Genomic DNA, 12,240 nt, shown 5'->3' on the forward strand with positions numbered 1-12,240 from the left:
AGCCAGCGGCACTCTCCTGCACCCTTGGCCCTGCCAGGACCTGTTACAGATGCAACATAGTAATTCTGACAGCCGCGCAGAGGTGATCCGTATCTTGCAAGGTTGCAGCGAATGGGTTATGTATTGCCTTTGGCTGCCTGAGGCTCTGATATCAGTGCAAGTCCTTCCGGCACATCAAGGACTGTGTGCCAGCATCGTCAAACCACCAACTAATTTTGGGGGACCTGTTCAGCATTCAGTCCCTACTTGAAATGGGTGTGTGACACCTTAGCATGTGAGACTGATTGCTTTGCTATCAATTTAGGGACTTCAGAGGCTGAATTTAGGTATCTGGGATGCTGCAATCCAATCTGTGCTGCTCAGGAGGCACCAAAGTGCGTTTGCATGAAGCAGATTCCAGGATGGGAGCCCTGGTTGGGACATTTTGACCTGTGTGGCCTCCTCTCCTCATCTCCTCATTGACCAGCCAGAGCCTTATGCATGCACTGAAGCACTGTTGCTCTGCAAACACCTCCTGTAAAATGGCCATCACTGGGGTCTGCTTTTCTTTTGTTAGGATGACTTTGGTCCAATTTTTCTCATTTTTCATACTGTTTTCCCCTGCCTTTTCAGCTAACGTGAGTTGTGGACTGAATGACCTGAGGAAGCTGTAGCAGGGAATAGGCAGGAGGTGTGAAAATCCCACTGTGTCCTTGCAGTGATCACAGTCACCTCCCACCAGGTGCCTTGCAGAACCATTACCAAGACATCATCCATCACCCAGGGGGTGGCTGTCCCCGAGCCATGCTGCTGGAGGGGAGGACGTGCAGGGCATTGCTTCACGCATCGCCCGGCTGAGCAGATGGCTCTAGGTTTAGTGGGGTTGCCCTCCTATGACACTTTGGATTCGCAGGCTTGGAGAATCTCATCTCCTCTCAAGGTGACACCTGTCTGGACGTCTGTCTCCCTTCAGGTAATTACCTCCTCAGAAATTTGGAGGAAGGAATGCTGGTGATTTTCTTCTCCCTCCTGGCGTCCTCCTTATGCAGGAGTTGGCTCAGTTGATGATGGCCAAGGTTAACGATGCATACCTAGAGAGTGAGTGTCTGGAGACATCTGTTCAGGGTTGCTGAGCCGCTGCGTGCACCCTTCCCCGTGGAGCCTGGCTCTCGGTGAAGGTTTTCATTCGTGATCATGGGTTCAGAAGCAAAGCACTCCATACAAACACAGGTTTTCAGCAAGTTAAGTGCAGTTGCAGTGGTGGTTCTGGTAAATCTTTCCAGTTTGACCTAAGATAAACAAATATGGTTGCTTAAGTATCCTCAGTGTTTCCTTATACTTACACTAGGAAATACCTTGGATACTGAGGGCAGCTAAAACAAATCTTACTGAATTATCTAAGGTTCCTGGCAAGCCCCTAGGTTTCTGAGAGAGCTAAGCCACTTCCTAGGCACAAGGCACACTGAGCTTTGTTTTATAGCGGTAAAAGCCGTCACTCCCAAAGTCCAAGTGAAGCAGCGTTATTCTCCTGAAGCCCTTTCTGAGTGTCTGGCACTGGTGCAGAGGGAGATGAGCAGGGTGTTTCTGACAAGCCGGATTCCTGACATTATATTACTTAAAAGCAGGAAATGCTCATTTGGCCTGGTTCAGCGTCATACCGGCCTTCCCATGCACGGCTATATCTGGAACCCAAACACTGCAATAAGGCAGGAATCATTATATGTTGTTTTTTTTAAACAGCCTACGCAGTAAGAAGATGGTGGTTATCTCAGCCTTCCCTGCTTTTTAGTATGCAATTGTGGCAGCGTGCTTCCCACTGTCTCAGCTTGACTGCCGAAATGGCAGCACACCAGCTCCACGCTTGGAGCCATCCCGAGAAAATGCTCTGCTGCGGCTTTTAACCATTTAGTTGTAAAACTCCCCCCGCTCCCACCATTTCTAACTGCTGGGGTGAAGCAAGGGTTTCCAGTCCTTGTTTGTAGCCCGTGTAACCAGCGCAGTTATTTATACAGTACTCATCACAGAGCACTTTGCCGTATGAAACGGTCGCAGTTATATTTATACCAGTGCAAAAACAAAGTCGTTGCAAATTGAGGAGGCGACATTCGGAGTATTTTTTCCTTGCTACGTGATGCGGTTTCTTCAGCGATTCAGACTTTTATCAAAGGCAAAGTCACGCTCCTAGGAAGAAAACACAGCCCACTGTAAGTCAGGAGTCCCACTGATGTTCATCTGCGCTTGAGTTTTTGTCTTGCGTGAAGTAAATGCGACTGTTTGTTTAAGTAGCTTGGACCAGTTGCCACCTTGATATGAATATGTGATGCTGCCAGCAGAGTCCATAGAGTTGTCTCAGTTTGATCCATTCTGACAGAGGCACTAAAAATACCTTTTAATATGCTAAGGTATGTGTCTGGCCAGGAGTTGTTTTCAAATGCATCGCTCCATGGAGTTCCTACAAAGTAAACGGAACCTGACCAGCGCGGTCCTGAGATGCAAAATAACCAGTGCTGGTAACGGCTGTGGGGTCTGGTGTCTCTCCTGGCCAGGGGGCACTGGCACAGCGCTCCCCCTGCCTTGTTGCTAGCCGTAGGTTGGGAAGAGGGGACTCAGAGGGGATTTGCAGTGCCCTGTCTGCCATATCTGTCAGAGGTGTGTTACTGGGTTTTGTTTTACTTGGTTCCCAGCAGAGAAGACCCACACACAGTCCCAGCAGCCTCCAGCCTCTCCAAGCTCACTCCGTGCATGTAGATCGGATCAACACACGGAGGCAAAGCCCCAGCCTCCTTGGAGCCGCTGTCGAAGGCTGCGTGAGCAGGGGTGAAGCATTGCCCTCTCTGGCGGCTGCAAATCTGGAGGGAAACCTCTCTGCCTATGCTCCCTGATGGCTGCAGAAACCCACGGCTGTGGAAGGGCCCAGCCCAGCCTGGCCACATGGGTGCAGGTCCCCAGCCCTTGCCATGGTGCCTCCCCTGCTGGCCCCTTCAGGGGCAACACAGGTGGCAGGACATTACCACCCCTCTCAGGATGCTTGCTGGGTTTACAGAAGCCCTCAGAAATGGGGATTATTTGTGCTCATTTGATGAGCAAATGCCCTGCCTTAGCAAGTGGAGTCCATGGCTAAAAACCACATGTAGGGCTTGTCCAGTGTCGAGGACATCTGAGGCCTGACACGTGATGAAAGCACATGTATGGGGTCCAAAAGAGGTATTACCATCTTCACCATCACTTGGTCTCATCTGAGGTGGCATCATCGCATCTCCCAGCAAGGTCCTCTGCTCTGCCTGCACACTGCAGTGGAGCCTGCTCCCAGATAATGTTATTCGCTGGGGCTTAATGCCAGTTGGAGAACTATCTGTTGAGCTCCAGCGGTACGGCCATTAGCACGGCTGGATTAGCAAGTTGCAGCTTTGTTTCACGCTTTCTGTAATAAAATACCACTGTGCTGTGGCACGTAGGCTAGCTAGGGTTTCACTGCCAGCTTAAGAAAATGAGGGCAAAGGGTGATTAAATATTAAGTGGGATGCAAGGTCCCAGCTGATGCAGTTCATCTGGTAACCTGAGGATGGGCTGGAGGTAAAAGTGGCTTCCTAAGATACCTGAGAGGGTATTACAGCAATCACCCTGGCCAGCAAGAGGGGCTCTGGGCTTCCTCCACCAGTTTCCAGTTTCCAGACTTTAGGGGTAACATGTGCTCACAGAGAGGGAGCAAAATGAGGACCCTTGGGATATCTGATCCTTTTCTATTTGGACTTCTACCTCCTTTGTAAATCAAGCACCATTTCTGGCTGCAATAGGGCTGTCACACAGGCTATACTTACATCAGGCAGAATATATTCACAAAACAAAAAAAGAGGTTTGTGATTAATACAGAAACATTCCTTCCTCACCACAGGATGAGCCATGTCCTAAAGCCTCTCCTTCAAGCAAAGCTGCTGCTGACAAGAAAATTATTGACCTTCCTTACACTACAGAGCCAGGCTTCTGAAAAACAGCTTTTATTAAGTGTCTGTGTCTGCACATGCGTCTGTGTGCCTCTCTATGCGTATGTATATAGATGACTGCATATTTTGCAGTGAGTACTCACCTTGGCATTAACGATGAGCGGCATTAAATTATATCATCGTTGTTGTCATTAGCAGTTGGCTCTTCCTGAGGACGCCCCACATCTTGGCCGCTGCTACCTGGCCGGGTGTGAGGGCTGCGAGGGCTCCTGCTCCGCTCCCTCCCTCGCTGGCACATGCACAGGCAGGAAAATGTGGATAAATCAAGGCCCTTTCCTTTCTGAGGCTCTCAGGCCAACATTTTACCGCACTTCTAATGATTTTAATTCCCATCATCCTCCACATCCCATCCCCTACCCCCCTTGGAAACATTTTAAGAGATTATTTTTTCTGGTACACCCTCTGCCAAAGCTTGGTTCCTTTACAAAGACAAACTGGCAGTGGAAACGTTGACAGCTATACAGGCAAATATTGTATTGCTTAAAAAAACTTTATTTAGATTGCTCCATTGCAGGGAGAATTGGTTGGTTGTTGGTTTTGGGTTTTTTCCCCTCTCTTTGGATGGTGCTAAAGATGCCATAAAATTAGCTCCAGTATTATTCCAGTGATTTGTACACTTCATATTCATGTCTCTTCAAAATTAAAAGCAATCATGATAAAATAAAGCAAATAAACAGTCCCGAGGAGGCCCTAATCCCTTTCCCCTGTGCTCCCAGCAGCCACCGAAGCCAGCAGGGTCCCGTAAGGAGGGCAGGAATGGCAGAGCCGGGGCCAAGCGGCGCAGAGGATCCTTGGGAAGGCTTTGTTGCTCTGCCATGGGGACATTCATGTTTCTGGCCAGCTGACAGCTTGTGCGGCGAGTGTAAACATTTGGCTCCAGCAAAAGAGTTGTAGACAAGGAGGGCAACTTGTGACGAGATAAACAGGGTTCTTGCGATAGTGCCCAGCTGGGGCTGGCCCGGCCAGGGCTGTCTCCGGCCGAGGCTTCGGGTGCAAGCAGGATCGGGTGCCACAGCACCCTCAGGGAGAAGTGGGCATGGGATGAGGGAGATACAGCCATTGGAGGATGGTGGCTTTGCAGCAGGGCAGGGCACTCGCTTGGTGCCTCTGCTGGGGTTCCCAGCTGCTGGCTCAGCCCAGAGCCCTAGGAGTTTGGGAAAGGCTTGAAAATATCCCACTGGGGGCATGTTAGGGGTCTGATGAAAGAGCTCAGGAGCAGTACCGAAGATGCTTGTAGTATCACTTTTGACCTTGGTGTGTTCTCCATCTGAACAGTGGCCACTTTGCAGGGGCAGAGAGGGGAAAAGTGTGTAAAAAGCACCCAGGTGTCCGCTTTCCAACTCTTTCCAAGCAGACAAAGCTGTCTGCACTAGTTCAGGCTTAATTTTTGCTCTGGGTTCATCACAGCAATAATTTAAAACTCAAATCTTACCCTGTATGTGGGCGAGTAGAGTGGTATTGGTGTGCTGCTGCCTGGGCTCAGCAAGCCTTCAGGCTCTCGCTTTCCTTAAGGGCCAAGCGAGGGAATTTAGCATTTTTGCACTCTCTAATTTGCACAAAGAAATAACTTTGTAAATATTAAAAGAAGACCGTGAGGCCTTAGGCAGCCTGAGGAGAAGGGGTGTAAGGGGGTTACAAACCTGCTCTGCCCAGCTCCATGTGCCAGAGGATGGGTGGTGTGTGGTGGCTTCCCTTTTGCTGCTACTGCACGTGCGCATGCATGTGTGCAAAAACAGTTAAATTGGCTTTTTTTTTCCTCTTTTGAATGTTCAGCGTAAACAGGGAATAATAAAATGCAACTTTTCCGCAGGGACCAGAGGAAATTAATTACTGCCTGGGTGTAGCTGAGGGCAAAGTCTGGCTCATTATTTTCTGTGAAATAATTCCCACGAGGCCTTGTGGAAACCCAGCTTTTTTTTGTTTTCCTTCTCATTTTTCTACTTCCTTAAACTTTCCAAAATGCTCTGCTGTAACATATTTTCCCCAGTCACATGTGTTAGCGAAGAGAGAAAAGGTTAAATTCTCCTTTGGTACTATAATGCAATTCATTTCCTGTTTTTCACAACTGTCTAGACACAGATCTAACGAGCATTAACCCTCAATTCCACCATTGGGTTAAAAATAGAGGCTTTAAATATAAAAGTGTGTGGTAACAGAAAGATTGTAGGTTTCTACCTATTGCCAGGAGCCAGCTTTTTTAAAGGAGAACTATTTAATTGTCTATAAGCAAGAGAAAAAAGTAAAACAAATAAAATTACTTCAGTTTCAGAGGTTTAAAAAGGAGTCTGGCTGCTTTATCTACACCAGCTGCAATACAGGCGCTGCTGAGCCATGGTATGAACAGGTTGATCCCCCTTCAGAAGTTATATTTGTCTGGATTTACACCACCAGCTATACCCAAAAAAGAAAGAATAAATTCCACTTCAGTGGGAGGGCTATAGAAAGAGCAGAGAACATCATTTAAGAGATAACCCATGTTAAAAACCGTGGTCAGGTCCTGGTAGGAGATCCATGGACAAAATGTCCCCCAGGCCCAGCTGAGGCGGGTACCCCAAGCCCCAAAGGGAAAAGTGGTCACTGTGTTACCAAGAGGCCCCTTGTGCTGGGAAGGTCAAGGCCACAGCGCATTGGGTCCCAACCTGCCAAGGCATTTAAACGCTTGTTCAGTCATGACCAGGCCTGAAGGGACTCTCATCAGTTCAAGCTGGATCATGGTCGGACTGGGCGCTAGCCCTAGGTTAAGCCTGGCAATTGCCCTGCGGACATGTGGCCTCCTCCGCACAAGAGTGGGAGGAGGGAAAGGAGGAGATTTTTGGCCTGTAAAATGAGATAAACCCCTTAGAAAAGTGTTAGGAAAGGCAAGAAGAACACAAAACTGCTGCCGACCTCAGCCCGGTGCTGGGCACAGACAGGGAGTGAGGCTCTAGGCCTCACTGCTTCTAGGCCATTGCTGACAGTTTGTCACACACCCTGTTCCCATCAAAGATTACCCATAGAGACATCATTTCGTATGTACTCCACGAATAAGTTTATTTTTACAAGCATGTATTTTTAACTCAATGCTCAAAAGCCCTGATAAGTAAAAATCCATGGTGTGCCATGAAGAGGAGTTACTCTCGTTTCCTGCGCTGACTGCGTTTCTGTGTCTATAAATGCAAACCCCGCGGGGCTGTTTGTTTATTTATCGGGTGAGGCAGGGACTGGGCATCTTTCCTGTCCCACCACCCAATTTTCAGCAGTCCATGAAAGTAGCAGCACCCCCAGGTGCTGGGTCAGACTGGCCACCTTGTCTGCAAAACCTGTGGGTGTTGCCTCCCACATTCAAGGCTTCTTCTGGCCAGGACCAAAATGACCCAAGGAAAACATATTAAAAAGACATTAGTTTGTTTGTTTTCTACTAAAAAGCACAGTATACTATGCATCAAGAATTGTGAGGGGTGAACTGGTGTCTTTCCAGCTTAGGGAGGGCCTTTGAACCCACACAAGTTATTTATAGAGCTTTTTAGAAAACAGCTCGCTCCCATTTCTGCAATTTTGATGACAGGAGCAGTTAAGGTTTTGTCAGAAATAAAGCAACCTCCTACATGGTTAACTGTGGTCTACCTCACACCCCTTGTAAAGCAGAGAGGCAGAACTGAACTGAAGATTAGAGAAAGTTGGAGCAAAGCAGAGTTGTAATCTTAATATTTGTTGTGTAAGTATTTTTCAAAGTGTCTTTTGCCCAAATTCTCCTTCTTTATCATATTTTAAGACATAACAGTGAGTACACGTCAAGGAATTCTAGAGGAGATGACTTGTTATCATTGATCAAGCATGCTTCAGGCTGCCTCACCATCTATCTGGGCTGGAGGTGTTAGTGGCAATAACCGGAAAATGGGAAGGACTACAGAGACCTCGCAGACCCACCCAACACATTCCTAAAAAGAACAAATATTCCCCATAAAGGATTTAGTCCATTAAAATAAGTAAAATTGAGTACTTTCAAAGAAAGTTTGAGTAAGAAATGTATCTTAACAACAGTGCTAAAAAGTCTCTGGTGATCTTGTAGGCTGCCTCATGGTTCCAGAGACTTGTGCCTGGGGGTACAACCCCAACTATACTCCTGAGAAACAGCATAACTACAAAAAGACTTATGAAACAACTTAAACACACCTTACATGACAGCACAAATTAAATTAAAAACAAAGCATCTGCATTTTGTGCTTATTTTCATAGCTGGCAGTTTTCATGAGGCAAGTCATTCTGCTTTACCATGATAACGTCTCCTGTTCCGAACTGGGACACTTTTTCATTTGCCTTTTCAACTGGTTTCCCTCAATTTACTCAGAGTCTCTTCAGTCAGCTCCTACTCGCATTCCCTCCGAGCAGGAGCCCGGGTCAGGCTGCTGCAAGTCCTGACTAACCAGATGCAGTTGTAACTGAAAAAAGACAAAAATCAAAGTAACCTCGATAAAATATCCAGAAAAAACAGCACTTCTGTAAGCCACAAGTTGGAGCTGAAGCTAGACCAGTGTGAGCATGAGTGATCTTTTTTGGGGCAACCATCACTCCTGTGCTTTGGGAGAGTACAGATTTGTGAGCATGAGCTCCATGGGAGCACTGGTCTTGCTCATTTTCCTTTGTGGTACAATGAAGCAACAGTTCTACCCAGGATATTATTCTACTGCCACAACAACCCAAGTTCTGGATGTTCCTGCAGAAGTCTTTGCTTACAGATGCTAGAAGCTCGAGGTTGATAAGGTCACCAACTTGGAAGCAATGAGACAACCAACTCTGTGGTTCACATTGTTTGAACATTTATTGCAATTCAGTGTCAAAAATGTTTTACAAAAATACATTACTGTCTGCACAGAACAGCTGTAAAAATCAGACTTGAACATGCAAGGGAAGAAGAAAAAAGTGTGCAAATTTATAATGGAAGGATTTTAACCACACAATAATATTAAACAGAAATCTTATTATACAAGGGATGCCTTTCACTTCGTATCATTTCTAGTTACAACTTTAAGGAAAAACAAAATACAACACACGCTCTCTTCCATATATAAGTAGATATTTATAATTACTGTAAATTAGATCCTAAACATGAGCATATTTGCTATTTCAAATTAAAATGTTCTCTTGGTAGCTGACCTGTTAGCATTCTGTACAGCACAGGATGGCTAAAAAATAAAAAAAAAAATTAAAAAAGAAAAATGCGAGTTCCACCTCAGTTGCCCTCCCAGGAGGAAAAGCAGCAATGTTTGGTCAATGGAGGAGGAATCTCTGTGGTGTTCAAGGCATTAATGTACTAAACACTGCATGTGCCAAGGACAAGATGGATTTGTTCTCCCTAGGGCCAGATTCTGCAAAGCTGATTTGCTATCAATGAAATCACCAGAGGAAGCCGTGGGGTAGAAATCAGGTGCCAGTAAAGACACTTGCACAGCCTGGCAGCCACATGCTGACAGCTCTGTGGACACCTTGCCACCTCCTCAGAGCCCTTCACAAGCATCATTACCTGCAATGAGCTGAGAAAAGCAGCACCAGCAGAACATCAGAGTCCCAAACCTTGTATCAGGGAGTCTTTATCGACCTGATCAGCCATCAGCTCCATGGGGTCCATGTTTCTGCAAACAGGCCAGCTGGGAAGAGTGGCATTTTAATTTAAAGCCATGACTTTTTGGCAAAGTGCTGATCTGTGGGGAAGCTGTGTAACGGGTTTGTAAGAACAACCTGAGAAGACAATGCTGATTTGCTGTACTGAGCAGGAGAAAAGCATGGAACAGCACATCTGATTTATGAACTACATAACAGAACTTGAAATGTTCCTGCTCTAAATCAAATTTTAGCTACTAAGGGCCAAGGAATTTTCTGGGCAGGAAAAGCTGGTTTAGTATCTGCATATGTTCTAGAAGGTGAGAGCTTTGCAAGAGTAATTGAAGTCAAACAGAAATGCGAACACAAACAGTTCAAAACCTAGGGGCAAAGAAAAATAATAAAAAGATACTCATATACAGAAAGTGGCAGGGTGCAATTAAATGTTTACATACAAAGCAACATCTTCAGAACAATACAAGTCTTCTTAATCACTTTACAAAATAAAAGGATCTAGAAACTCCCACAATGAAAAAAAAAAAGAAACCAAAACAATATAAGAGGAGGTGCACACGTTTTATGATCAAACTTTACCATACCATAGTTAGTATAAATGGCTTAAGGTATGTACAGCTGAAATTGTGCCTCTTGAAGCGATGAACTCCAAATACCTGCCTCTCCTAGAAAGTGGAAATGGCGATCTCTGGGATCTCTCCCTTCCTAAGCCCCCTCCCCTGCATGGATTTGTTTTTCCTCTTCCCAGCAACACAGTCTACATGGTTGCACTGGTTAACACATCCTCTGAGATTTACCTGGATATGCTGGCAGGAGAAAACCCCAAAGAGAGAAAACAACTTCCTTCCTAGTGTAAGAACTGATGCATGCCTAATGGGAACACATCAACTAACTGGAAGGTGAAATGTCCTTTGAAAAGAATGTCCTATTGCCAAAATACATGTAAAATCTGTTTTCCTTTCACAACAGCTCTGCCACAATTGTCCTAAAATAAAGAGGTCCTTTTTGCATGAGAGCAGCCTTACACCGTCCTGTCTGGAAACCCCTGTTATCATGGTTGCTTTTGTTACTCTGCCATCCCGCGCTAAGCAGATGCCTCTGCATTGCCAAAATACTGATCGCTTTGTTTATACGTGGTCAGACTAAGGTATTTGAATGCAACAGCATTTTGTTTGACATACAAGAGTATTGAATTCCTCATAATATCTCCCAGTACCAGCCACTCCAGAAACAATGAGAACCCCAGAGAGACCCAGGTCTTATTTGACAGTTGCTGCAGCAGGAGGGCGATGACTGAGGCAGTAACTGAATGAGGCTTATTCTGTTTCTTTCTTTAGTCCGTTTTGTTCTCCAGTATAATTGCCGCTTGGGTTTCTGCTGCTTTGGACACCGACAGCAACACACCAGGATCTCACACGAGCAACACACGAGTGTCTGTATGTATTAATAAATCACCTTCAGCACTTTGACCCTTTAAGATCTACACAGTGCAAAGACATCAGAAAACACACTAATAAAAATGAGTTTTATAAATAGAAGCCTCAGCTGCACATTAATATGTTGTCAGCATGACCCATGCTCTCTGGGCAGAGGACATACAATAAAATCTTTGCTCAAGACCAGTGAAGGGCTGGTAGAGGCAATGGCTGTTGCTGAGACATTCCCAAATTGCAGCTTAACACGGGCATTTTCTGTGCAGGGAATGTGCTAGGCCAGATTAAAATCTGATCTTAATATTTACCCAGCACCACACTCTCACAGTGGATAAGTGTCATCTGCTAAGCACAGATTCAGACTAGGCAGAACCCCCAGCATTTCATATCGAAATACTGTTGCCTCCCCATCACTACAGGTTGGCTCACTATGGGTGGCAGAGGCAAGACTACAAAATAAACCAGCTCCAAGTCAAAGCTGGAAACAGAAGATACCAAGAGGGAACAGTCTTCTCACTGCTAGGAAAAGGAGCTACAGGAATCTCCAAATACAGTGGCAATGCTTCCCTCACTTCACTTGCAGGTTTCTGTCCTTAATGTTCTCATTCACCAAGCCAGATTTCAGCCTTGTCTACTCACTGCCATCAATGCAGGAATGAAAACAGAAACTGGCCTCCCTCACTCTCAAACATCTCCTCAAACTAGCACAAGTTCATTTTTCCAAGGAAACAGCTTTTAAATCACTTTCAGTTGACATCAGTTCAACCAGCAGGCTCATGCTTTCCACCTGCAGCCAACCCGATGGATAAACACCAAGACAAAGCTCCCTATCCCACACGTGGTTTCTCCTCATCTCTGGAGAGTGCCAAGCTCTGGGCCACAGCGAAGGGTGGCACCAGCTCCCAGAGCTCTCTGGAAGAGCAAAAGCTTGGATTTGCTGTTGCAAAGCAGGAGAAGGGCAGTTCTTGTCAGCATTTTCCTGGTTTTCTCCTTCCCAGGCTTCCTTCCCCCTTCCCCTCTGCTCCATCTAGAGGCAGCTTTTTTCCCTTTTTGCATCTCTTGCAAGAGTATGCAAAGTGATTTAGTTTGCAAAAATGCAAATACTGTCAATTTTTTTAAAATATAAACAGCTGCAGAAAAGTGTTGAAAGTCAGTTACAAAAATGTAAAAAAAGGAACAGAATATTTAACAATAATTAACTCAAGTAGTTCTTCCTGAATTGTCCTGAGTACTCC

This window comes from Mesitornis unicolor, unplaced genomic scaffold, assembly GCF_000695765.1.
Source record: "Mesitornis unicolor isolate BGI_N332 unplaced genomic scaffold, ASM69576v1 scaffold33776, whole genome shotgun sequence".
Lineage (NCBI taxonomy): Eukaryota > Metazoa > Chordata > Aves > Mesitornithiformes > Mesitornithidae > Mesitornis > Mesitornis unicolor.